This window comes from Schistocerca piceifrons, chromosome 1 (genome assembly GCF_021461385.2).
Source record: "Schistocerca piceifrons isolate TAMUIC-IGC-003096 chromosome 1, iqSchPice1.1, whole genome shotgun sequence".
Classification (NCBI taxonomy): domain Eukaryota; kingdom Metazoa; phylum Arthropoda; class Insecta; order Orthoptera; family Acrididae; genus Schistocerca; species Schistocerca piceifrons.
Genome location: NC_060138.1, coordinates 897,917,125 through 897,942,777, shown reverse-complemented (window position 1 = coordinate 897,942,777; position 25,653 = coordinate 897,917,125). Strand labels below are relative to the sequence as shown.

The 25,653-nt window shown below is 42.8% G+C and overlaps 1 protein-coding gene across 3 annotated transcripts in view; it reads left to right on the top strand.

Annotated features, from left to right (window-relative positions):
• Nucleotides 1-1,679: 1,679 nt before the first annotated feature.
• LOC124716942 (lipid storage droplets surface-binding protein 1) overlaps nt 1,680-25,653 on the top strand; it is a 179,602-nt gene continuing 155,628 nt past the window's right edge. For all 3 annotated transcript variants that reach the window (XR_007005682.1, XR_007005678.1, XM_047243534.1), the window contains exon 1: nt 1,680-1,776. The gene's annotated coding sequence lies outside the window, so the exon portion shown is untranslated. The remainder of the gene's footprint in view (nt 1,777-25,653) is intronic.

The window sequence follows — 25,653 nt, the reverse complement described above, 5'->3', positions numbered from 1 at the left end:
GAAAGGAAGAGGCGATGGACAGAAGAGAGGGGTGAAGGAGATGGACAGAGAGAGAGAGATAGAGAGGGAGAGAGAGAGAGAGAGAGAGAGAGAGAGAGAGTGAGTGGGCAGGACTAGGTAGACAGAGAGAGTGGGAAGGGTGAGATGAGTAGAGAGGGGGAGATGGACAAAGAGAGGGCGAGGAGAAATAAAAGAAGTGAGGAGGAGACACAGGGTATGGGAGAAGACGAACAGAGGGAGAAAGAGCAGATGGACACAGGGAGGAGGAGCAGAAGGACAGAGACGCGCAGTAGGAAATAGGTGGAGAGAGGAGGAAGAGGAGATGGACTAACAGAATAGGAATAAATACATACCCAGATATTGCTGGGTACTCAGCTAGTATTCTTATAACATTTCCTATCACGTTAGACGTTATCTTGCTCATAGCGGCAGTGTTGGACTGCATACTCTGACAATCTAATGCGTAAAATTATGTTTGCAACCGCACCACTTGATCCATGATAGCCACTGACACTGCACAGTTCAAGGATAGCTGCAAATTTGTGAAAGTTTATTTTGAAGAAAATTTTCGTCTGCGAGTCTTATTTTATTATGATACTTATCACTCAGGTGCATGTTACATTGCAAGTCTGTTCTAACAGTAGCTAAGCATCCTGCACTGAAGTATTATAAATTGATACTGTGATGTCTGACCTTTAAAGAGAAGGTCCTAACCCGTCCATAATGCTACTTTTCATCGATTTTAAAAGAGGAACTTTCCACTTTAAGCATTACACCATTAAGTGCATACTGGTGCGTTTAAAACTATGTTCGGTGTAACATATTGTCATTCCTCTGAAGACAGTTAACACTTACCCTGGGGTAAATAATAGCGTCTAGCAGCCACATTTTAAGGCGAGCGCTCACTGTTCAGGCCCTCGTGCTATCCTAGCCGCCTATTGAACATGCCTTCTCTAGACACTTCAGTCTTTCAGGAATTGAACATCAATGTTCGCCGGCCGTGGTAGCCGAGCGGTTCTAGGCGCTTCAGTCCGGAACCGCGCGACCGCTACGGTCGCAGGTTCGAATCGTGCCTCGGGCATGGATGTGTGTGATGTCCTTAGGTTAGTTAGGTTTAAGTAGTTCTAAGTTCTAGGGGACTGATAACCTCCGATTTTGAGTCCCATAGTGCTCAGAGCCATTTGAGCCATGTATGTTCACAAGGCTGCATGTACGCATTACTGTTTATACGAATAGTCAAGGTATCCTATCGCACCTTGACTGGTTTGTTAAATCACACGAACGTATTTCCATAGAAAACCTCTCTGAATATTTGGATCAGCGGATGAAGCGTAGCAATCAACATCCCCGCAATATCAGCGAGTGGTCTCACCTGGATATGGTACACGTGAAGAAACTTGTCGACTCCCTTCCTGTTCGAGCTGCATCGAGGCCAGAGGTGGTATGATGTCTCCTTGGCTTGATATATTGTTGTCTCGTGCAGAACGTAACCTGACCAGTCATTGTCATTGAATGTTAAGTGTTTGGTAGTTAGTCTGATATACAGTTGCGAAAACGTCGATGTGTCAAGTGAGCTTCCGAGTGCGTTGTTCTGGAAGCATGAGGTTAGTGACGCCGCGCTCCTCAGAAGGCGCGTCACGTCAAGCAGTGGGCACCACGTGACGTGTGTGTGTGTGTGTGTGTGTGTGTGATGGGACGCGCAGCACCGTTTCTTCAGTTCGGCTGTGGCTGCGCCGAGCTGAGGAAGTGGGGTGCGCGACTGCTCTCTGCTGGCCGGTAAGCAAAGCTCACCTAGCCGCGCTGCGCTTCAAAACTTGCATGCGACTACTCCAACTACTCCGTGCAGCGTTCCACGTCTACATACACAGTGTGCAAACCACAACGGTGTGCGCAGCAGAGGGCACTAAGCATTGTGTTACTCGCGGAAACCGTTGATACCCGGCGCAGCAGCTGAGAGAAGTCACCCTTAATGGCTTTCTGCATTTACAGCCCCTCCCACCAGTCACCACAATGATTGTCAATTTAGTTCGCGCAAACAGCGGTTTCTTCCCATCTAATCGTGATGGAACGTGTGAAGAATCACCGCTTATGTGAGAGTACTCGCGCTGTAATTGGTCTGACCTTGTCCTTGCGGTCGCTACGGGAGTGACAGAAATGAGCTGAAATGTATTTCTAGATTCTTCATTTAATGCTGGTTAATGAAACTTTCGAAGTAGGTTGTCTCGGGATAGATTTGTGCTTCTTCAGGCATGTCAATTCACGTTTTCCATAACTTCTGTGACTTTTTCACGTGAGTCAAACAACCGTTTGACCATTCGTGCTGCCCTAGTTTTAAATACGTTCAATATTCGCTATTGGCCTTGCTTGATACGAGTCCCACACACCCGAGCACCACTCTAGGATGAGATACGCAAGTGTTTTGTATACATTTTTCTAGTATTCTGTTAATGAAATGACGTCTGCTCTCTGCTTTACCTATGACAGCCCACGTGATCATTCCACTTCACAGCCATACCCTACCATCCCTCAGTCCGGAACCGCGCGACTGCTACGGTCGCAGGTTCGAATCCTGCCTCGGGCATGGATGTGTGTGATGTCCTTAGGTTAGTTAGGTTTAAGTAGTTCTAAGTTCTAGGGGACTGATGACCACAGATGTTAAGTCCCATAGTGTTCAGAGCCATTTGAACAACCCTACCATCCCTGTATATACAGAATCCATCATGAAATTTGTCAGAAAAAAACTGCAAAACTCTTTCAGTGAACACTAGACGGAGAAACGATATGCACTTCGGAGTAGTTGAGAAGTTTTTCTCTGTGAGGTGTTACTTATTCTTAAACGCGCTCACAATTTTATCGCATTTTTTACTTCTTTAATTCTTTTACCTATAAATTTTGCAATTAGCATTCTGTAAGCAATATACCGACTCGTTCCATAACAAAGTAGCTCTGCCTTGCTTGGTCCCACGGAACCTTTGGATAAATAAACAAATAAATATTTGTATGAGTTGACTGATTCCAACTCTGACTCATCGATATTGTAGTGATATTATTTTTTTGCGTTCTGTGAAGTTAACATATTTTTCATTTTTTACAGCAAGTTGCCAATCTCTGCATCACTTTGAAATCTTGTATGGATATAAGTGGATTCTCGTACCTTTTTTTTGGATAGTCCTTTAGTTTGGATACCTGCATCATGTGGAAAACGTCATGAAGTAACATTCATTGCGACGCTTTCCCTTTCATAAACTTTGTCCAGTCCCCCGGAGGGAGAAGTCTGTTAACGTAAAGAAAGAACAGTGCGCAAGAATTACCGGCAGTAAGTGTTCACAGCTTGCTTTTTTTTTTTTTTAATCTAATGCTGGATACTAACTACACCATACATTTCTATTCATATTTAATGTGTGTTTCAACGCTAAATTGGTTAGCGGATAAATGAATTCAGAGGTTCGGTTTTCGAACCCTGGTTGGGCATATGATTTTTCCTGACCTTTGACATGATCTTTATCTCTAGCACAGATCTGCCTGTGTGAAAAATGTCAAGTTGCTTCTTGGTTCTGATTCCTCGTAAAATTGTATCTCCTTCTGTTACTGGCTGGTAAGTCTTTTCGTAGGTTAGAGGAAAGCAGCCTATATCCTCCAATAAATCCATTTCTAGTAAAGCACTGTGGCACGCAGAGTTGGAAAACAGCTGTACTTTATTTAATAAGTCACAACACGGTTCGAGCAGTAGCTTAGCTCATCATCAGGTGAGCATTCAGAACATCAACACTTAATTACATTCTGTCAATAGCACACATTTCCTACCATTAACGATGTACAGCGGGCTGCATGTTGTCAGCGATAATGTTGTGCTCTTGGAGCATATGAGATTTTCTCTACGTCATGTTATATCACATAACTTAGTTTGAAGTATAATATAGTTCATTCTTGGGTGGCTATCCGCCGAGGAACTCACAATGGAAATGAGCTGAAATTGTATATAGTGTAACATCGCACATGTGTTATTGATTTATCCATCTCAATTGCATAATTAATCACCAGTATCAAACGGAATTTAAAATATAGGTGTTTCATATTCCCCCGATGCCTTCCGCAGACAATTTTCACCAAAGGTGGCATTCTCACTTCGTCATGCTACGGATTTTACACTGAAAATCAGATTTTTAATGTAACCCACTTACCGAACTGTAGAAAATTCTGCATCCTGTAGAAGACAGTCTACAACTGTCTACTTCTTGTCAAGTCAGACAACGACTTGTTTATCATCATCATTGACATTCTACAGAAATAGAATACATATACTGAAGCGTGCTTCGAAACATCAATATTCCTTCTCCTAGCTAATGATTACCGTGCATCGCAACACATATCACCAGGAATTTTAGTGAAAACTGATGTCGTTTATTTACTTTATTTCAAAGTCTCTCGTGCCATGTTCCATACAATCAAGTACAAGATTCAGAAACAGGAGGTGAAATAAACGTTGTGGCTACTTTATACATAGGAAATGAACGTAGTGAAATTCTTAAAAGTAATCCAGAACGAGATTTTCACTCTGCAGCGAAGTGTGCGCTGGTAGGAAACTTACTGGCAGATTAAAACTGTGCCGGACTGAGACTCGAACTCGGGGCCTTTGCCTTTCGTGGGCAAGTGCTCTACCATCTGAGCTACCCAAGCACGACTCACGCCCCTTCTCACAGCTGTACTTCTGCCAGTACCTCGTCTCCTACCTTTCAAACTTTACAGAAGCTCTCCTGCGAACCAAACAGAACTAGCACTTCTGAAAGAAAGGATGTTCCGGAGTAATGGCTTAGCCACAGCCTGGGGGATGTTTCCAGAATGAGATTTTCACTCTGCAGCGGAGCGTGCGCTGCACACTGGGCGTGAGTCGTGCTTGGGTAGCTGAGATGGTAGAGCACTTGCCTGCGAAAGGCAAAGGTGCCGAGTTCGAGTCTCGGTCCGGCACACAGTTTTAATCTGCCAGGAATTTTCTCTTAAAAGTATTATTTGAACACTTTTGTAGAATATAAAGACAGTGAACACGTGTCATTAAAAGTTAAACTTCCCCACGAAAGGAACCAATCACGTGATAAAATCAAACCTATTGTAAATGTATCATTAAATACTTCTTTCACAAAGTCTAATGAATTTGTACATACTCATGAGCCAAAGCATTATGAACACGGTCCAACGCGAGATGGGATGCCGCCTGGCGACGTTTCAGACACTTGACACGATAAGAAAAGTACACTGGTGTACGAAACTTAAGGAGGAAAGTAACTTGCACGTGATGTGTCGCTGTCAAGTAAATTAGCTCGGTGAAACTTGGACCATACGTAGAAAGAACTGCTACTGTGTAGTACACAAGTAAAGTGAAAGAATTACGCAATGGCACTTTTATTCAAAGATAGAAATTACAATGAAGACACCGCGTTTCATGATGGTCCCCATGGACATTACAAACGACTGGACATGGTACTTAACAGGGTGTGTGGATACCACGGACAGCAAAGCACGCTCTGCAACGTACTCTCATATTGCCCACAAAGTTGGGGAGGAGTTCTTGTGGTAGTGCGTTCCAATATTTCAGGAGCGTGGTTCACGACTGCTGGACGGCCGTTGTTGCACGTGGACGCGCTGCAATACCTCTCCCCAAAGCATCCCAAGATGGGGTTGAAGTCGGGGAATCGGACAGGCCAGTCCATTCGCCGAATGTCCTCTAATTCTAAGAGGTCGTCCACGTGTGCAGTCTGATACGGTCGCGCATTGTCACTCCATAAGGATGGGCCGAATGCAGCTTTGAAGGAATGGGGAAGGAGTATAGTGTCGCAAAAATTTGACCGGTGAGTGTAATGTGTTAAATATTTCGTGGTCAGTACACTTGTGCAGTATTATACCTCCTCCCCCCTCCCGCTCGCAACATAACACCTGAACCACCAAAACGATCATCTTGGACAATGTTCCTGGGTGCATTACGTGTTTTCACCTCTTGCCGTTCGAGGATACATCCAGCACTGTCGGACATGATTGTTTTGGTGGTCTAGATGCTATGATGTGAGGAGGCATAATGATGCATGGGTTTACAGACCTGATCTTTGTTACACTCACTAGCCAACGTTATTGCGGCACTGTATTCCTTCCCTACGTGCATGTCGTCTGGGGTGGATTTGGTCCTGGCTACATTTTAATGGATGACAATGAGCGACCGCATCGAACAGCGCAGGTGGAGTAGCTCCTGGAACTAGAGGATATTCGGCGACTGGATTGGCTTACCCGTTCCCCCAACTTAAATCCCATCGAGCACGTATGGGATGCGTTGAGGAGAGGTACTGGAGCATGTCCACATGTACCAACGACCATCCAACAGTTGGCAACGGCGCTGTTGGAGGAGTGGAACGCACTGACACAAGAAATCTTCCACAACCTTGTGGGCAGCATGGAAGCACGTTGCGAGCATGCATTGCCGTCCGCATTAATCACGCATCACATTAGGAACCATGTCCCACAGTTTGTAATGTCCTTGGGCCATCGTGAATCGCGGTGACTTCAGTGTAATTATTTTATTGGAATAAAAGTCTCATTTTCGTTCGTCCCATTCCGTTTTCCTTTCAATTGCCTTTTGTACTATGCTGTCGCAGTTGTTTTTATGTATGCTCAAAGTTTCATCGAGCTATGTCACTTGGTAGTGATACATCGTGTGAAATTTGCTGTCGTCCTTAAGTCTTGCTCACCAGTGTATAAAAGCGCAGCAGAAACGAATGAAGAATCATTCTAGCACCGATACGGCTCGCAAATGGGGAACTCACAGACATAAGCGACTTTGACAAAGGACAGACTGTTATGGCCCCATAGCAGCGAACGAGAATCTCAGAAACAGCGAAATTGTAACTGTTCGTGAGTACTGTTATGAGCATCTATGGAAACCGGTTACAGGACGGCGAAACCACGAGTAGGCGACGAGGTGTTGGATGTCCACGTCTCATGATAAAACGTTCACAACGAAGGCTTACTCGTTCTGTAAAGCAGAATAGGCGGTGATCTGTGGGAGGTGTGGCGATAAATTACAAAGCTTGTGCAGGCACGAATGTTTCAGAGCACATCATTCAGCGGACGTTGTTCAACATGGGGCAACGTAGCAGATGAGCCTTCCGTGTTCCCATGTTTATCCAAATACACCGACACTAATGGCTGCACTGGGTATTGGATCATCAAGCCTGAACCGTGGATCAGTCGAAACGTATCCCCTGTTCGAATGAATCACGAATCTTGTTACACCAGATCGGTAATCGAGTCTGCATTCGCCGTCATGCAGTCGAACAGCGCCCCGAAACATGCACCGCGCCACGGACGCTGCTGGTGGGTGCAGTATTGTGCTATGCAGGACATTCACCTGGAGCTCCAAGGGCCTGTGAGAGTAATCGAAGCCACCATAGCAGATGTGGACATTAGTGCGGGCCACCTTCTACCTTTTCGTGCATAATGTCCTCTCCGACGGCGACTGTATCTTCCAGCAGGATAACTGGTCGTGTCACACGGCAAAAATCTTGATACAGTGCTTTGATGAGCACTATAGTGGATTCAAGTTGTTTTGGCCACCAAATTTTACTTGGTCGGAGCCCAGTGGAACGCATAGGGGATTTTTTTGGCCGCATGCTCCGCGCTCACAAACAACCGGCCCAGTATTTGTAGGGAATACATGACCTGTGCGTAGACTTCTGTGCAAGAAACTCCCGAAACCTATCAAAGATTGTCGAATCCGTATCACGCAGAATAGTTGCTGTATTGCGTTCCAAAGGTGGACAAACAAGATGTTAAACATGTTGCCACAACATTTGGGATATTCAGTTTATGTTTACGTTTTGATAATACAAAGAACTTGAACTGAGCGGTTTGAAGAGTCATCAACAATTTGGAGTTCTTCGTAGTGTTTTATCCTTTCCCTGATGCACTACGATGCAAAATGCATGATGTTGTCTTTAGATGCACTTTCATTAAACTTTAACAGAAGTTTCGTTTTGTTGGTAACCAGGTAGGCCATTTTTAATCTATTAATGGAGATTGTGTAGCTGGATAGCCCAGCCACACGTTCCTATAAAGTTAGTGTCCTCATTACATATCGACGACCATTCTTCTTTCGCAATAACTGCAAGCCATCGACAATAATCACAATGCGAGTCTTTGCACGCGTTTGGTAACCTGGTCTCCGGATTCTTACGCCGATGTGTCTCTGTACCCACTGAATACGGGTTCATTAACGAGGATTTTTCGAACTCATAAGATGTCTTAAATGTCCTGTGATAGATAGTTCGTAGTTTTCCCGTGAGCTGCTCCTTTTAATGGAAAAGCGATTCAAAATCTGAGGGCTGAACAACGATCGACGGAGCCACGCCGGTTGGGAAATAATAGGAGAGGCAGACAGACAGACAGAAAGACAAATGACTAAACGTGTCGTGGAACAGACTAGAATGGAAGGCTTAAAATTAAATGAAGATAGGCAGGACACGTAACCAGGTGAACTGATGGTAGATGGGCTGAGGATGTTCTTTCTTAGATTCCAAGATTAGGCTCAAGCTGGTTGGATGACGTAAGAAACGTGCAGGGGCTAAGTTGATGGGTAAGTCGAAAGATCGTAATGCACGAAATAGTGTGGAAGAGGGCAACTGATGTAAAATGGCTCATGACGACAAAACCCGGCTTGCCCGGGTATTCGCTGGCCGGTGTGGCCGAGCGGTTCTAGGCGCTTCAGTCTGGAACCGCGCGGCCGCTACGGTCGCAGGTTCGAATCCTGCCTCGGGCATGGATGTGTGTGCTGTCCTTAGGTTAGTTAGGTTTAAGTAGTTGTAAGTTCTAGGGGACTGATGACCTTAGATGTTAAGTCCCATAGTGCTCAGAGCCGTATGAACCATTTTTTGAACCCGGGTATTCATTTTGCCATATATTATGGTTCATCACACACATCCAAGCCCGAGGCAGGATTCGAACCTGCGACCGCAGCGGTCGCGCGGTTCCAGACTGAAGCGTCTAGAACCGCTCGGCCACACCGGCGGGCTATTCATTTTGCCAATTTGGTATTAGAAACAGGAGGAAATAAATACGAAACACAAAAATGAACTGTGTTTGTAGTAAACTTACATTTCCATGTGCATGTGAAAACACCTTTGAAATTATTAAAATCATATAAAGAAATGTGCATAATCTACAAATGTGTAAGTACAGTATCCCGGACAGTTTCTCTACTCTGGGCGCAGCTGTTTCGCGTGTCTGCAACGTGTTTTTGTAAACATCTGTATAGCAAGGCCTCTTCATAGCTCTATAGACGACTGTTGGTTTGGGCCTACAGCCGTTTGCCCTTTGCAACTGAAAGTCGTCAAAAGTGCTGCCACGTGTCAGGGATTGGTTGGGTGGTTGGTTGGTTTGGAGGAGGGGACCAAACAGTGAGGTCGTCGGTCCCTGTCAGGCGTTTCTGTAAGTTGACTTGACTGTAGAAGTGTCTTAGTATCAAAGAATAACGGTATTAAAACTTCGTGCATGATGCGGCATTTTTCACGCACTTAATTTTTTATGACGTCATATCCCCTGAACTATGGTAGGCGGGTGGCTCTTACTCCCACAGCAATAGTTACCTGACAGTTTGGTTGACTGGTCGAACGATTTAGGAAGAGATATGGAACATGCACTGATACGTACCGTAAATACATTTATATGTATCGATATTGTTCCGTTGATTCCATCGAAAAAGAGGTCCTACAGCGCAAGGCGTGAGTCAAATTAAGCAACTAAAATTCTAGTACTCATCACAATGTCACGTACACAATATAAAGAAGCAGTCGTTTTTCAGAGGAAATATTTTTCTATCTTATCCTAACCTGCCTCTGTTACGTTTTAATACTTAAAAATAAGGAATAAATCGATTTCATGTATTTTCCAAGGCTTACGTTCATGAACGGTTGCGTTAACGTTACCGCTACATTTTTTTGTAGCAGAGAGCACGCTGGCTTCTATTAGCATGAAAGGGCCAACGCAGAGAGAATAGCACTACATTATCTGCTGGAATGTAAGCTATGATTGTGGATGAGTTCACTGATTTTTTTTTTTTTAGAATTTACTGATATATTTTTATTGCCATTTCATATTACTGTAAGATAACCTAGAGGTCTTTCACATATCTACTTCACTATGTTTAATTAAGGCAACGGTGGAATATATGGTTGACAGAAGAAGAGTTGGAGGCGGTATGTTGGTCTTGATAACTGAACACTCTTCTAAAAACGAACACACACACGGCACAAAGAGGGCTCTGTCCCTGCTGATATCTATCTGGGCGTTGGCTGTTAAGGTTTGAAACGTTTTTCTTTTTCTTTTTTAGATGCTGCATCGAATACTACAGCAATTTGTCTCGACCTTGAAAGTTTTGTACTCATGAAGTGTTTGACTATTGAACAGAATCGTCAGCTCCTTATCTGTTGCTGTAGGTAATTCTTGTCCTCCTTTTGTAAAATGGTATTTGTTTTCGCTGGTGCTAGTAGAGGAAGAGAGCTGGTGTTCCATTATTATCAAAAACATTAAAGGCGGAGCAGGAGTTCGCTTCGACAAAGCTGTAAGAAAAAATAAGTCCTGTGTTTGTTAAAGAAACCATCCCGCGGTGTTAGCCTGGATTACTCCACGGAATGTAGAGGTACATGAATGAGAACGCTGTGGAAGGTAACTGAGCCACCCACCTCTGTTCATAACCGGTGCGCTTTCTCGCTTAGCAGAATCTATTAATTATAGTGGCAGTACTTTAGACTTATATCTAATAACCATGCTTGTAATTAAGTCCTGGTACATTTTCTACGTTCTTCTGCTACATACTTCATTTCGGTGGCTATTACAATTTTACAAGCAGGTCTGCTTAGTAAATTTTATTAACTACCGTGGCCTCTGACCTTTAAAGCGCAGTAAGTTGAAACCGTTCCAATCTGTACTTGTTAGTTAAGATATACCTTCTCTCGTTCCTACCTGAAAGACAATGATTTATTACCTCTCAGATGCCGGGTTACCCATATAGATCCCGCTGTGTCGTAGGAAATTTACACGGCCGTAGGAAATTTACACGACTTTGGCCACTAGAAATGTATATGTGGGGACCGACGACCAGAGCTTAGCTTTAGGCTTATTTGTAAAAAGGAATTTCATCTCACGGTACAATAATGTAATCTGCACGAAAAGAAGGGAACAAGTGAGCTGAGGAAGTTGTTAAGACATGGGACTCTTGTAAGTGGCGATTAAAAACTTTCTATTCGAAGGCCGTACAATCCAGAATCGGTATGCCAATCAGGCAAAATCTCCATGAACATGTGACATGTTCGCCTTCCTTTCTTCGTTTGTTGTCCTCTGTGTCGACGTACTGCGCTGCTACACTGGCTGAAAAATGGGTTTGTGTATGTACAACACTGACTACTTTAAATGATGTAGCCGACAGGTGCACATTTGCGTTTCACAGTACTTTAATTTCACTGTTCACAACCCCCAAATAATACTCATATATGCCCAGGGCACTAGTGTTTAAACTTTCCATAAGCTTCATACTACTACAGTAGTTTACTACTGAACATCTACGAGCAGTAAAAAAACATAACCACAAAGTTCACAGTCCTTGAAGAATGGAAAGGTAGTATGGAGCAGACACTGTCATTGTTTTAACGCATGGCCTAATTGTGTTACACTTATTTCACAGTTAAGTTGAAGCATTGTTGTTGTTGTTCTGATCAACACAGAATACTCGTCTGAAACTCGGACGTGGACTGACTGTCTCGGGCCCAAAAATCGGGCCCTTGTATATCCTCACAATAATAGGTGCTGAAACTACACATTGTTCAAAGTTAAATTTACAGAAATTACATTTAAAACTTAACTCATTAAATTAACTGAATACATCGAAAAATTCCGTCTTTTATACAGTTTCTCCTAGTACGAGAGTTAAGCCGAATTATTTGTTTAAATCATCAACTTAACAAATATAGTTACGCAAACAATACTTTTGACAAAACCGTTGATTACTTTGGAATTAATTAAGGCCTGGCTTTCCTAACATGTTTTCGAATAGAGTCAAATAAATACTTAAAGAATGCTATTTAGTGTTTCGCCTTCCAAACGTTTATAATTATTATAGAATTTATATTTGTTTAAACGTCAACAATAGAATTTAAGTTACGAAACAATCACTGATTTCACCCTATAATGAAAGTATGAACTAGGAATAGTCGAAATAAATTAGAAAATTAATTACATCCATAAAACTAAGCACAAAATTAGATCTGGTGTTGTGTTATTAAAAACTGAGAGCCAACCTTTCTCTTTTATGGAAATGCAGATTATATTCACGTATGTTAATGGTAATTAGTTAAAAGTGAAAAAACGAATTTAAGGAGGCAGATGGCTAAACAAGGCTTTTTTAAGTGACCGAAGGCGTGATAATCCCGTGGGGAGAGAGACCAGGGCGACAGGGCACGTGCTCGAGTGTCTCCCGCTTCAGCTAGAGTAACTTCTGCTTTTCGGCAATATGGGGACGTGCGGTGTCATGAAACAGCACCCCTTGTTGCAGTTTTCCCGGAGTGTTTCACCTTAATTGCACGCCATAATTTCTCCAGCGTTGCGCAATACCGTTCCCCAGTGGTGGAGGCACCAGGTTCCTTGAAATCGGTAAGCAATAGGCCCCGGCAATCAAAGAACAGGGTGAAGATCACCTTCCCAGCACATGGCTGGCTCTTGATCTTCTTCGTGGTTTTCGACAGACATGCTGCTCCGTACACATTCTTCATTCTCCGGTGGATGTCTACTGATATTCGTCTTTAAGCAGCCGAGAAAAGGATAGCAGGACTTTGGTCTTGTTTGGACGCCTTTGGTAATAACGTCGCCGTAGTTCACATTTCCGCGTCGACCGCATGCTCGTCGGGAAAGACACGAATATCACACTAGTCCCTTGCCCATGTGCCGGTGCTTATATACCCACATCGGAGTCTCGCTACGTTGCATATAGGCTGCAGAAACTTCCTCAAACGGATACTTTTTGATCGCCCTTTATATTAGGAGGGATCAGCGCTAATATCCCTGTCCGCTCATACTGATTTAGGCATCGTATAGTTCTCCTGAATATCTTGAATCGAATGACGGGATGGTCCATTAAATAAGACAGTTGGTAATTTTCTTCTTCATTCCTATTCAATTCACCTTGCACGACCCCAATCTTCCTTCCAAAAAAACAAAAGCTTACGATATCTGTTAATAAGATGTCTCAGACTAATCGGCGCAAGTCAGACCACCCTGAGAAAAACTTCATTTATCTCTTACCTTAGCACTTCGAATTAATTTGACTGGCGTGGAAGGGCCAGATCTATAGATCTATAAGCTTCCGTCAGATCTATAAACTTCTGTCCTTTTTCAGAAAGTCTAGTGGCTTTTCAACATCGTACTTATTGACATCCAGAATATCCTCGAAGTCTACTACGAACAGCGAAGATGTGTTACAATTTATCTGCTGTCGAAGCTATTTACGAGGGCCGTTCAGAAAGTAACCTCCGGTTGATTTAAAAAAATACACCAAGTTAAATAAAAATATTTTAATATATACATCTTACAACTACATCTTTGCACTATTTTTCTACATAGTCTCCATAGCGATTGAGGCACTTATCGTATCTCTTCACAAGCTTTGAAATTCCTTCTGCATAAAAATCACCCGCTTGTGCCTGGAGCCAGCCTGTGACCGCATCTTTGAGCTCTTCGTCGTCATCAAACCGCTGTGACCCGAGCTATTTCTTCAAATGCATGAAGAGGTGATAATCACTTGGCGCCAGGTCTGGGCTGTAAGGTGGATGGTTGATAACGTCCCACTTGAAGGACTCAAGAAGGGCCGTTGTTCTGCGAGCAGAGTGAGGACGGGCGTTATCGTGCAAAAAAACGATACCGGAAGTCAGCATACCACGGCGTTTGTTCTGTATAGCCCGTCGTAACTTTTTTATTGTTTCACAGTACACGTCTTGATTAATGGTCGTACCACGTTCCATGAATTCAACCAACAACACCCCTTTGGCATCCCAAAACACCGTTGCCATCAGTTTTCTGGCAGAAAAATCTTGCGAGGCTTTTCTTGGTTTGGTAGGCGAATTTGAATGTGCCCACATCTTTGATTGTTCTTTTGTCTCAGGGTTCACGTACTTAATCCAGGTTTCGTCACCGGTCACGATTCTGTTTAACAATGGTTCTCCTTCGTCCTCATAACGTGACAGAAAGTCTAATGCAGAGGCCATTCTTTGAGTTTTGTGGTGGTCGGTAAGAATTTTGGGCACCCATCGTGCACAGAACTTACGGTAACCCAATCTTGCTGTCACTATCTCGTACAAGAGAGTCTTAGAAATCTGTGGAAAACCAGTAGACAACTCCGACATTGAGAAACGTCGATTTTCACGAACTTTTGCATCAACTGTCTGAACGAGTTCGTCAGTCACCAATGATGGTCTACCACTCCTCTCTTCATCATGAACGTTTTCTCGTCCACTTTTAAATAAACGTACCCATTCACGGACAACTCCTTCACTCATAACTCTTGGTCCGTACACGGCACAAAGCTCACGATGAATAGCTGCTGCAGAATATCCTTTGGCTGTAAAAAACCTTATGACAGCACGCACTTCACATTTGGCGGGGTTTTCTATTGCAGCACACATTTCAAACTGCCACAAAAACTAAACTAGCGCAGGTACGACGTTCACTCGACCACGGCTTGATGCCGACAGACCTGTTGAGTGCGTGAACGCACAGATGGCGTCGCTACTCCCCCCACAACCCGCACTGTGACCAATCGGAGGTTACTTTCTGAACCGCCCTCGTATAATCTGAATGCATTCATTCTCAAACAAGTAGTTCAGGATTATGATTTGTGCGTAAGTTATTAGAATTTCTCGGTAAATTAATTTCATTTACGTTTTTAATGAAGATACATCAGAGACAAATGTGACTAAAATAATCAAGCAAATCAGCTGTCACGTAGAATATAATCATGAAGTTGCTAGTGTAAAAGTTGTATATTGACTAGCGGTAAGTAAAGTGGTCCTGGTACTCTGACATAATTAATCGTTGCCCTCCAAAATACTGACTAAGAAAGTCATTAGGTACAAAATACAACAAAAGTTACAGTCAATTACATTGAAAGTGTATGATGAAACATCTGACAAAGATCGACAGATCAAAATTTGGCAGGATTGGTTAAAGGGTCTGGAACCCGATTCTAATAAACGCGTACCAGTACAAACGATTATAATCGAGAAGTTGCACCGTGACAGCTGAAATGTTAGTGTATACGTTTGCACCTGTGGCTGGAGTTGAAAGCATATTGATCATATAATCTGCAAGCAAGTCTTCAGAATGGAACTTAAAGTTATTAAAACTCAGTTAAAATGAATTTGACTGTCCCTACGACTCGTTTAACTGTCGTGGCTAATCGCACCTTGTTGCTGCAGATGGAGACTGAAATGGCTGTGAAATCAGTCATAGGTCACATCTGCGACTAAGTTCAACTCAGCTGAAAAATTTTCTAAGTCCCCAACTCATCTGCTTAGAGGTGTCTGACTGCTCAGCTGACGATGTGCGGGGAAGAAGGTTGGCAGTGGGGAGCCGCGGAGATGGGGAGCCCTAGGGATGAAGTTATTCTCATCTGTCTTCTTCGAGAAAGGAATACTCGTATTTTCGCCACGTTATCTTGAGTGGCTAACTACGCATATTCCAAGTGCCGACCGGTAAAATGCTTTAAAAGAAGCTGATTCCCTCTCTGATTATGATGTCAGGCAGAACCAGCAACATGCTCCCTAACACTTGACGCCTACTGCTTGAACACTGCTCACCGGTGTGGGATACGTACCAGATAGGGCTGATAGAAGAGATAGAGGAGATCCAACGAAGAGCAGCGCGCTTCGTTACAGGATCATTTAGTAATCGCAAAAGCGTTACGGAGATGATAATCTCCAATGGAAGACTCTGCAAGAGAGACGCTCGGTACGCGCTTTTGTTGAAGTTTCGAGAACATACATTCACGATCACAGAATACGTTCTCCTCCATCGCTGAGCAGTCTAGCTGTCACGCGAATTACCTGTGTTCGGTTACCGGAACTGCTAACGATTTTCTTTTCTTTGGTCGGTCATCTCTAAGGGGCTGAGTTTAACCCCTACTGGACAACCGAGGAGCTACCTGAATGAGTAGCAGCGGCTTCGGTTTCGAGTACCCGCCATTAACGGCTGGGGGAGCAGTGTACTAATCATAAGCCCATCCACGCTGGCGATCAACGAAAGCGTTGGCTGTGTGTGAGTCTGCAGCACGTACTCTGCAGTGTCTGTACTCAGTTGTCGTGACATGTGCCTGTCATGATCGTCGGGATATTACGAAAGCGTAAATCAGAACAGCCACCGGATTTCGAAACTATCTGCAACGTATTAATCTTGGCGCCACCTAGCTGTCGCGTGTTTCTTTTATTTACTATTTGCTCAGTATATGCGTGGCGCTGTTGGCAACTTCGATTTCTGAAACTGCGTGTCCACTAACGTCAGTGAGCGAAGCAAGAATGGACGCAAGATTTAAGAGCGAAGACAACTTCGTAATGCGATGTGGAAAATCCCTCATCGTCTGTATTCATAAAGATGCGCATACAGCAGCTCGCTTATTGCGATAAGGCCGACGAAGCTTGGGTGTGGCGTAATACTCGCAGAAATCAGCGATGGACGGCACTTGCAGCGATAGATATTACGAGAGTACAGTAAGGCACTGACGTAATGTTTTAACTACATAGGAATATAAAAGTAAATTTATAAAATATTAAGATTGACGCTTGTAGGAAGAAAAAATTGCAGTTACTCTGCCCGGGAAGATTTTCCACGACAGATCACAGGCTATAGAGTGTTCCCGAAAAAGCGAAGAACTAATCTTTCTCTCATTACCATAGAGCCAAATGTCCTGTCGTTATAGTTAGCTACAAAGGATTCCTCTTACTGGACTCTTGATTAATGTGCAAACTAAGGATCTGCAGTGACAATTTCTTTTTCCACGAGTTGTGGTCATGATTTTGCTGTCGCGAACACAAAAACTCATTCCAGCGAACATTATTTCACTGCTTATTTTTCCACTTCTGACTTTATTCTCGCAATCATAATAGTGATGGCTGACTATGTTATACTGCTTGTCGGTGGCGTTGCACAAGAATAACTCTTTAAGGAAGTTACACAATGATCTGAAATATTGCATATTTGGATGAGGCAAACGAGGCCATCATTAGATGACAACGTCACCCCTGTGGAAGCTGATGAAATTCAACGCGAGACAACCGACGTTTACAGACGCAAAACGGCAGTTACATAATGCCGTCAGAGTACTTAAGGAACTCGTAACTCTTGTTTCCTATTCCATCAGACGACTCCACCTGACATAAATGTCAAAAATACCTACAGAACTTTAACGGTTTTGGTGGTCTCTCCAGCGGTAGTAATGGTCTCCGTAAATCCATGTCGCCTCCTCCAGATCTATTTAATTTGATTGATCATATGTAAATACTTCTCAGCAGGTCCATGGTATAAATACTCGACCATTACATAGTTAGACTTGACTAAAAGGGCGAGCTGAAAAGTAAGGCCCCCGAATTTTATAAGTGAAAACTCTTAAATCTTTTTAAATAAAACAAACGTTATTGACATTCCACATCTTTGTTCTTTGTGTATACATATTTGCATCTCTATGTCGCTAGAGGACTCCGAAATGTGTTGTGTAACATGGCAGTCTGTAACTTAACTATGTGGGTGTGTGAGTTTCAAATTCAAAGAGTTCGTCAACACACAGAGCATCCTCTTCTTCAGTATGAGACTGTCAGATCACACACGAGCGCTGCGACATCTGCAGCAGTCCAACGTCTTTGGTTCACTTTCACGCGATACCACCGTCATCAGTATATGTGCACATTGCTATCCGTTGACGTTTGTCGCCTCAGTGTATGCACTCACCCTTGTTAGGACTAGGTACTTCGAGTTTCCTTTCGCCATGTATATTTAAGATAATTTCCTTCAGCTTGCTGCTAGCAAGCGTAATAAGACTGCAATAAACAGCTCAGATCCGTGTATAAACAGCGTTATCCTCCATATTGTCAGCTGTACTTAGGCTACATGGCGCAGCAACAAAAACCCCGACAACAATCAATTAAATACAGCCTCTGCTGTTCTCAATTACATTTCAAATTCTTTAATTATAAAACAAAAAAATAGTCTCGTTCGCAGGCAAGGCGACGGTTTTTCGTCTTTATCGAAACTATGCAGCGGCGACGTGGGTAAGAGGGGGGAAGAAAGAGGAAGCTGTATGTGAAGTCCCACATATACATGGCGGAAGCACTCGAATTATCGATCTGTGTAACGCTTTAACGCTTCGAATTGGTCAGCCAGAAGGGCTGTTTTCACGTAATACAATATTTCGACGTCTCATTCGCTGCTTAGCGTTAGCACAGAAGTTGTTGCACGATTTCTATAGGCCCTGATTGTGGTTAAGTTTATAACTTTCGGATCTTTAGTTTCGTTTGGTGGGTAATTTGCGCATCACATTTAGTTGCCTTTTGTTGTCATTTTGAAACGATTACAACTTCGTTCGTGCCTTACGGATAATAAGTCATTTCGCATAATAATCATCATCGGTACAGCGTAGAACGCAACCCCTGCGTGTGACTGTACGCAGCAAGCAACAGTAAATGTACAGGGCGTTCGGTTGAGGGACGCCTGTGTCAATTGGTTAAAGCGCACCAGAAGATTCGGCTCCTCTCACCGTTCAGCATCGTCACGCAGAAGCTTTCGGACTATGCTACCTGTCAATAAGACAGCTGCCACACCTTCGTAACATTTATTAAAAAGTCTTCTCGAAAATATAGAATGAAATTGCCGTTTTACCGTTGTTTATTAAAGACGAGTTAACGACAGGGGCTGAAGAGGAATGTGAAAAGGGTGTTCAGATATTTTAACGCATATCCATTTTTTGGTGGCATTTCAAGTTTGTTGCCGCCACTAAGCATTTTTCTTTTTTAATAATGCTGGTTATTGTTCCCATCCGTCAGAGATTCTGAAATTTCAAAGAGGATTCTGTCGAATTACTCGTGTCTTAAAAATTTACGCGGCTGATCATTAAAATTGCAACTTCAAGGAGGACAGTAAATAACAAAATTTCACTTGTATATAGAATATAGTAAGAAGAATGCATGACTAATGTCGTAGGTGATTTAAGGCTACAAAGGGTATATCATTTTGTACACAGGTGCCACCTTTGGCAACAACAACGGCTCTAAACTGGCTGGGCACTGGGTCGAACTAAGCTTGGGTGTCAGATGTTGTTACACCATCCCATGCTGCTTCTACCCTCTGCCAGAGTTCACGAACGATAGTGACTGGCCAGTCTCTCAGCAGCTCTGACAAAATGAGTGAATTTTATCTGTAATGGATGAAGCTGAACTCCGTTACTGTTCCTTTATATGGTGTAGAATAATAACCGCTATCAGTCGCAGCAGTAGGTGATTTTATTTAATGCACAACCGGCTTCGTGCTTGTGCCCGTCTTCAGATGGTTTACATTCAAATATATGTTTCCGTGTTCAACGTTAGAGATCACCGTTTAAACAAAAAAACAAATAATGCTATGATGACTAAAGAGAGACAGTTGAGACAGCTGGAAGCTTCTAAGCGGCATGTCTTGTAAAATTGTAGTACTTACAAACGGCTGGAGTGTCCATATCGTTTTCACATTACTTTACCCACATTACATTAAAACCCCGATGAGCACCATCCTTAAATATGTTCTTCGCGATGAACAGAAATCTGTTGTTATATCCAAAACTCTTAATGCAGTACACAAAACAAGTATAATGTAAATTGTGATCAAAGACCATAACCTCTGTTTTCTTTTGTAAACACGTTGGGTGTTGTGAGTGCTGTTGAGTCAAAGGCGTAATCTGGAAGTACCAATAATTACAATGGCGACTAATATAGTTAACATGTAAAACAATAAAGATCTTTTATAAAAAAAATATGGTAAATGTAAAGTGGAAAAGACATGGATACTCTAGCTGTATTTAAGTACCACAACGTTTTGCAACACATGTTGCTTATCAGCTTCCAATTGTCTCAGCTGTGTCTACTTAGTCATCATCACATTATTTATTTTCAGGATTCCCTACCGCAGTCGGTAAAAACGGAACCCTTATAGAATGACTTTGTTGTCCGTCTGTCTGTCGACTGTTTGAACCCTTTTTCTCAGGAACAGGTGGACGAATCAAGTTGAAATTTGTCACATACTAAGGCTTACAGTCCCTTGGCGGTGTAAAAATTGAAGCTCCTACGCCAATGCAGTCAAACGATGCGGTCATTTATGTCACATTTTTGACACTCGCAAATTCATTAAAACTTGTAGGGTATGTCCCTTTGGTCTAGAATCGTGAAATTTGACAGGAAGTAGTGTTTCACTGTAAGAGTAAAGGGAAAAAATCGAAAATCTTGAATTTGTAATTATATCACACGAAAAACATTTTTTGTCATTTGTTATCTGACTGCCTGTCTGCCTGTACGTCTGTCAGTCTGTTGAGCTGCCCTTTTCTCAGAAACGGGTAGACGGAACAAGTTGATGTTTATGTCAAATACTAAGATCTGTAGTCCCTTGTCGGTGTAACAAATGCGAGCTTCTAAGTTTTCACATGTTTTGATACTAGAAAACTCACTAATCAAAACCTACATAATACTTCCCGTTGATGTAGACTCGTGAAATATGGCAAGAAGCAAGGTTACACAGTACAAGTAAAGCAAAAAATCAGATTATTATTAATTTATAATTATATCACACGAAAAAAAAATTCTTTTGTCAAACGTTATCCGACGTCAAACTTGAAATTAAAACATTCTCGAAATCCTTGGAAACCCTCCCAGGAACCGATACCTTGCCAGTATCGATGTAGACAAAAGGTATAAGTGGTCCAGATTCTCGATTCCCGGAATGGACGAACTGTCTATACAGGGTGTTACAAAAAGGTACGGCCAAACTTTCAGTAAACATTCCTCACACACAAATAAAGAAAAGATGTTATGTGGACATGTGTCCGGAAACGCTTAGTTTCCATGTTAGAGCTCATTTTAGTTTCGTCAGTATGTACTGTACTTCCTCGATTCACCGCCAGTTGGCCCAGTTAAAGGAAGGTAATGCTGACTTCGATGCTTGTGTTGACATGCGACTCATTGCTCTACAGTACTAGCATCAAGCACATCAGTACGTAGCATCAACAGGTTAGTGTTCATCACGAACGTGGTTTTGCAGTCAGTGCAATGTTTACAAATGCGGAGTTGGCAAATGCCCATTTGATGTATGGATTAGCACGGGGCAATAGCCGTGGTGCGGTACGTTTGTATCGAGATAGATTTCCAGAACGAAGGTGTCCCGACAAGAAGACGTTCGAAGCAATTGATCGGCGTCTTAGGGAGCACGGAACATTCCAGCCTAAGACTCGCGACTGGGGAGGACCTAGAACGACGAGGACACCTGCAATGGACGAAGCAATTCTTCGTGCAGTTGACGATAACCCTAATGTCAGCGTCAGAGAAGTTGCTGCTGTACAAGGTAACGTCACTGTATGGAGAGTGCTACGGGAGAACCAGTTGTTTCCGTACCATGTACAGCGTGTGCAGGCACTATCAGCAGCTGATTGGCCTCCACGGGTACACTTCTGCGAATGATTCATCCAACAATGTGTCAATCCTCATTTCAGTGGAAGTGTTCTCTTTACGGATGAGGCTTCATTCCAACGCGATCAAATTGTAAATTTTCACAATCAACATGTGTGGACTGACGAGAATCCGCACACAGTTGTACAATCACGTCATCAACACAGATTTTCTGTGAACGTTTGGGCAGGCATTGTTGGTGATGTCTTGATTGGACCCCATGTTCTTCCACCTACACTCAATGGAGCACGTTATCATGATTTCATACGGGATACTCTACCTGTGCTGCTAGAACATGTGCCTTTACAAGTACGACATAACATGTGGTTCATGCACGATGGAGCTCCTGCACATTTCAGTCGAAGTGTTCGTACGCTTCTCAACAACAGATTCGGTGACCGATGGATTGGTAGAGGCGGACCAATTCCATGGCCTCCACGCTCTCCTGACCTCAACCCTCTTGACTTTCATTTATGGGGGCATTTGAAAGCTCTTGTCTACGCCACCCCGGCACCAAATCTAGAGACTCTTCGTGCTCGTATTGTGGACGGCTGTGATACAATACGCCATTCTCCAGGGCTGCATCAGCGCATCAGGGATTCCATGCGACGGAGGGTGGATGCATGTATCCTCGCTAACGGAGGACATTTTGAACATTTCCTGTAACAAAGTGTTTGAAGTCACGCTGGTACGTTCTGTTGCTGTGTGTTTCCATTCCATGATTAATGTGATTTGAAGAGAAGTAATAAAATGAGCTCTAACATGGAAAGTAAGCGTTTCCGGACACATGTCCACATAACATATTTTCTTTCTTTGTGTGTGAGGAATGTTTCCTGAAAGTTTGGCAGTACCTTTTTGTAACACCCTTTATAAGCCGCGAGGGGTAGCCGCGCGGACTCTGGCGCCTTGTCACGGACTGTGCGGCTCCCCCCGTCGGAGGTTTGAGTCCTCCCTCGGGCATGGGTATGTGTGTCCATAGTGAAAGTTAGTTTAAATTAGATTAAGTAGTGTGTCGGCTTATGGACCGATGACCTCTGCAATTTGGTCCCGTTAGACTTTACTACAAATTTCCAAATTTTGTCTATACACGTAATTAAATTCGTACGAAACCCCGAGTGTGCGAGTCCTAAACGCACAAGGCCAATTTTTCTTGATTTTATTGAAACGGTAATCTCCAACACTGAGCATGGATATTTTCAATGTGTAAATAGTTTGGAGAACGTGCTGGACAGGGCAACACTCGAACACCCGCTGTATCGACGTAGAGCATGTAGTCTTGCTCTTCGGGGGCGAAAAGGAAATGAATTGTTATTTTTTATTTTTTTTTAAAAATGTCGAAAATATCTTCTGGTAAATGAATATTTTGGTGGGCCACTTGGCAACAGAATCAGAGATTGATTACACTAATATAATAACATACGTTGAGCATTAAATACATGAATAAGAGCAGCAGATTGATTTATTTGAGATCGTTCGGAAGAAACATTATCATTTCTGTGCATTTTTATAGTCGCGTTGTAGTCATACCCGGAACAACACTAAGGGACCAGAAAATTTATAGACTTTAAAAGAAATGCAACACTACACAATTAAAAATAAAGTGTTGATTCAGAAATAATAGGAAAACGATAATGTTCCTTCTGCCTCATGCTGCGTTCGGCCCATCAGCGTGATCTTAATTTCAGGTGATGAACTAACAGAAAATAATTATCGTTCGCGTAAATGAGGAGATGCAAACCATCAAGGTTAATTTACTAAAATAAGCACACTTATCTTTAACACACGTTTTTTTAATGCTACGTACCTTTCCATATTAAATTACAATAGATGACCATTGTGGTTAAATACTTTGTACACAACAGTCAAAATGTCCTCTTGATGCTGTCTGTTCGTAATCATTTACAAGAAACTACATGTTTTCTGATTGGAAAAATAACAATTAGCACATTTATTGAATATTTTCACATAAAATATAAAATACCGATGCGGAACGCAGCAAGTCCGCGTCCGCATTTCATGGAATACGAACAATAAAAGGTGAGGCGCCCAATGCCTCATTTGTCTTGAAACAACAGAATTCTTTTTTATATCATTAATCGATACATATACGTAGAGATTTACAGGCACCGCCCAAGAACGGCAAAGATAAAGAATAATAGATTCTGTCGCTGCTATGCGATGGTTCATTTCTTTTACTTTACAATTGTTCGATAACTTTAGGCCATCAGGCGTTTACTATTGAGCGTATATTAATGTTTGTGAGGCGAAAATTACTAAAATTACTAGCAGAACAGCACAGCCACCATACCGTCTTGCATCGCCTTGTTGGAAGATAACGTCACGGAGATCTAGAGACCGTGTTGCGTACCCAGTAGCACTCCACACCCTCACTCTAGTTGCTGGGCGCGTATGACGATGACGAATGCAACTGACAATATTCGTTCTCCTCGGATCCAAACATACGGATACGTCCATCTTGACGCTGTACGCAGAATCGGGATCCGCCCCACAAGATGTATAATGGCGCTCCTCCGTGCAGTTTTGCCGCTCAGTGCACCATTGTCGGTGCGCATATCTCTGCTGCCACAATGTTACATCTGGCCTTCAAAAACCACGCGCGAGATTTTCATATTCGCTCACTCGCTAAGCGCAAACTATTAGCCCTACAGAAAAAATGAACAGGATCTTTTTGTGGGAAATTTAAATGTAGTTAAATTTTCTACTGGGAAACGATTTCGCCAGAGGCTGTAGTTTTAGAGTTATTTAAGAAAAACGTACTAAAGTGATCTTCAAACGCACCTCCACTCACTCTCATCGGTCAGGATTTTTAGTGTGTTGTTCATGGCACTCCCTCCAACCACTGTACAAATATCTGCTACTGCACGAATATATCCGACATTCGACCTTGTATTGTCGTCATTCACTGATCTTATTACGCCACCGGCTTAGTCGAACACTTACAAACTGTAAAACTGTTGTTTGTGTAAATTTTATCTAATAACTTTGTGAATTTTAACAGAGTAAAATAAAGTACATCGCTGTATTCGTCAGGCATTCTGACTACGAAACTACTGTGCTTGTAAGAGTTAAGTTTGGTTTGAATTGTCAATGTAATTAGTTTTGGCATAGCGTTTACAAAAGTTGTTTCTCTTTCATTGCCCTCACGGGCACATTTAAATTAATGATGTTAACGAAATAGCCGACCGTGCTGGTAGCAACACAGAAAGTGTACAATAGGTGACTGAAAGCGTGTAGTGTGGTGCGACGAGACACAATTTCACTTCTTTTCCGACTGATGCAAGGCGTCGAGTGCACCGACGGCCCAGTGAGGCGTTTAGCTGTTGTGTTTAGTAATTCAGCCAATGTAGTCCGGGAATATAATTCTGACTAGAGATATATCACGTATGTGATTCTCCAACGCTCATTCTTAGGTCCCCTATTTTTCTCACGTACAAGGTGTAACAAAAATGAACAGCAAAAATTGCAGAACACATTCCTCAGACATAGACGAAGCAATTATGTTGTATGAATATGGGTCTGGAAACGCTTGTTTCCATGTTATAACTCATTTTCTCCAACATATTGATCATGGAAAACACACACGAACGGAATGCACCAGCATACCACATGCAACTCTCTCTCAAAGGAGTTGTTCAATAAGCCCTCCGTGAGCATTGATACACACATCAACACTCTGTCGTAGTGAATCTCGGATGCTCTGATGTACCTTTGAATATTGTGTATGGTTTCGCAGCCTTGCATAATACGGGCACGGAGACTCTGAAAATTCTCTACTGGGGTTCCATGTACAAGAGCTTTCAAATGCCTCCACAAATAAAAGTGCAGTGGTTTTGGGTGGAGGGCAGGCAATTGGTCCATCTCTACCTATCCGTCTGTCGCC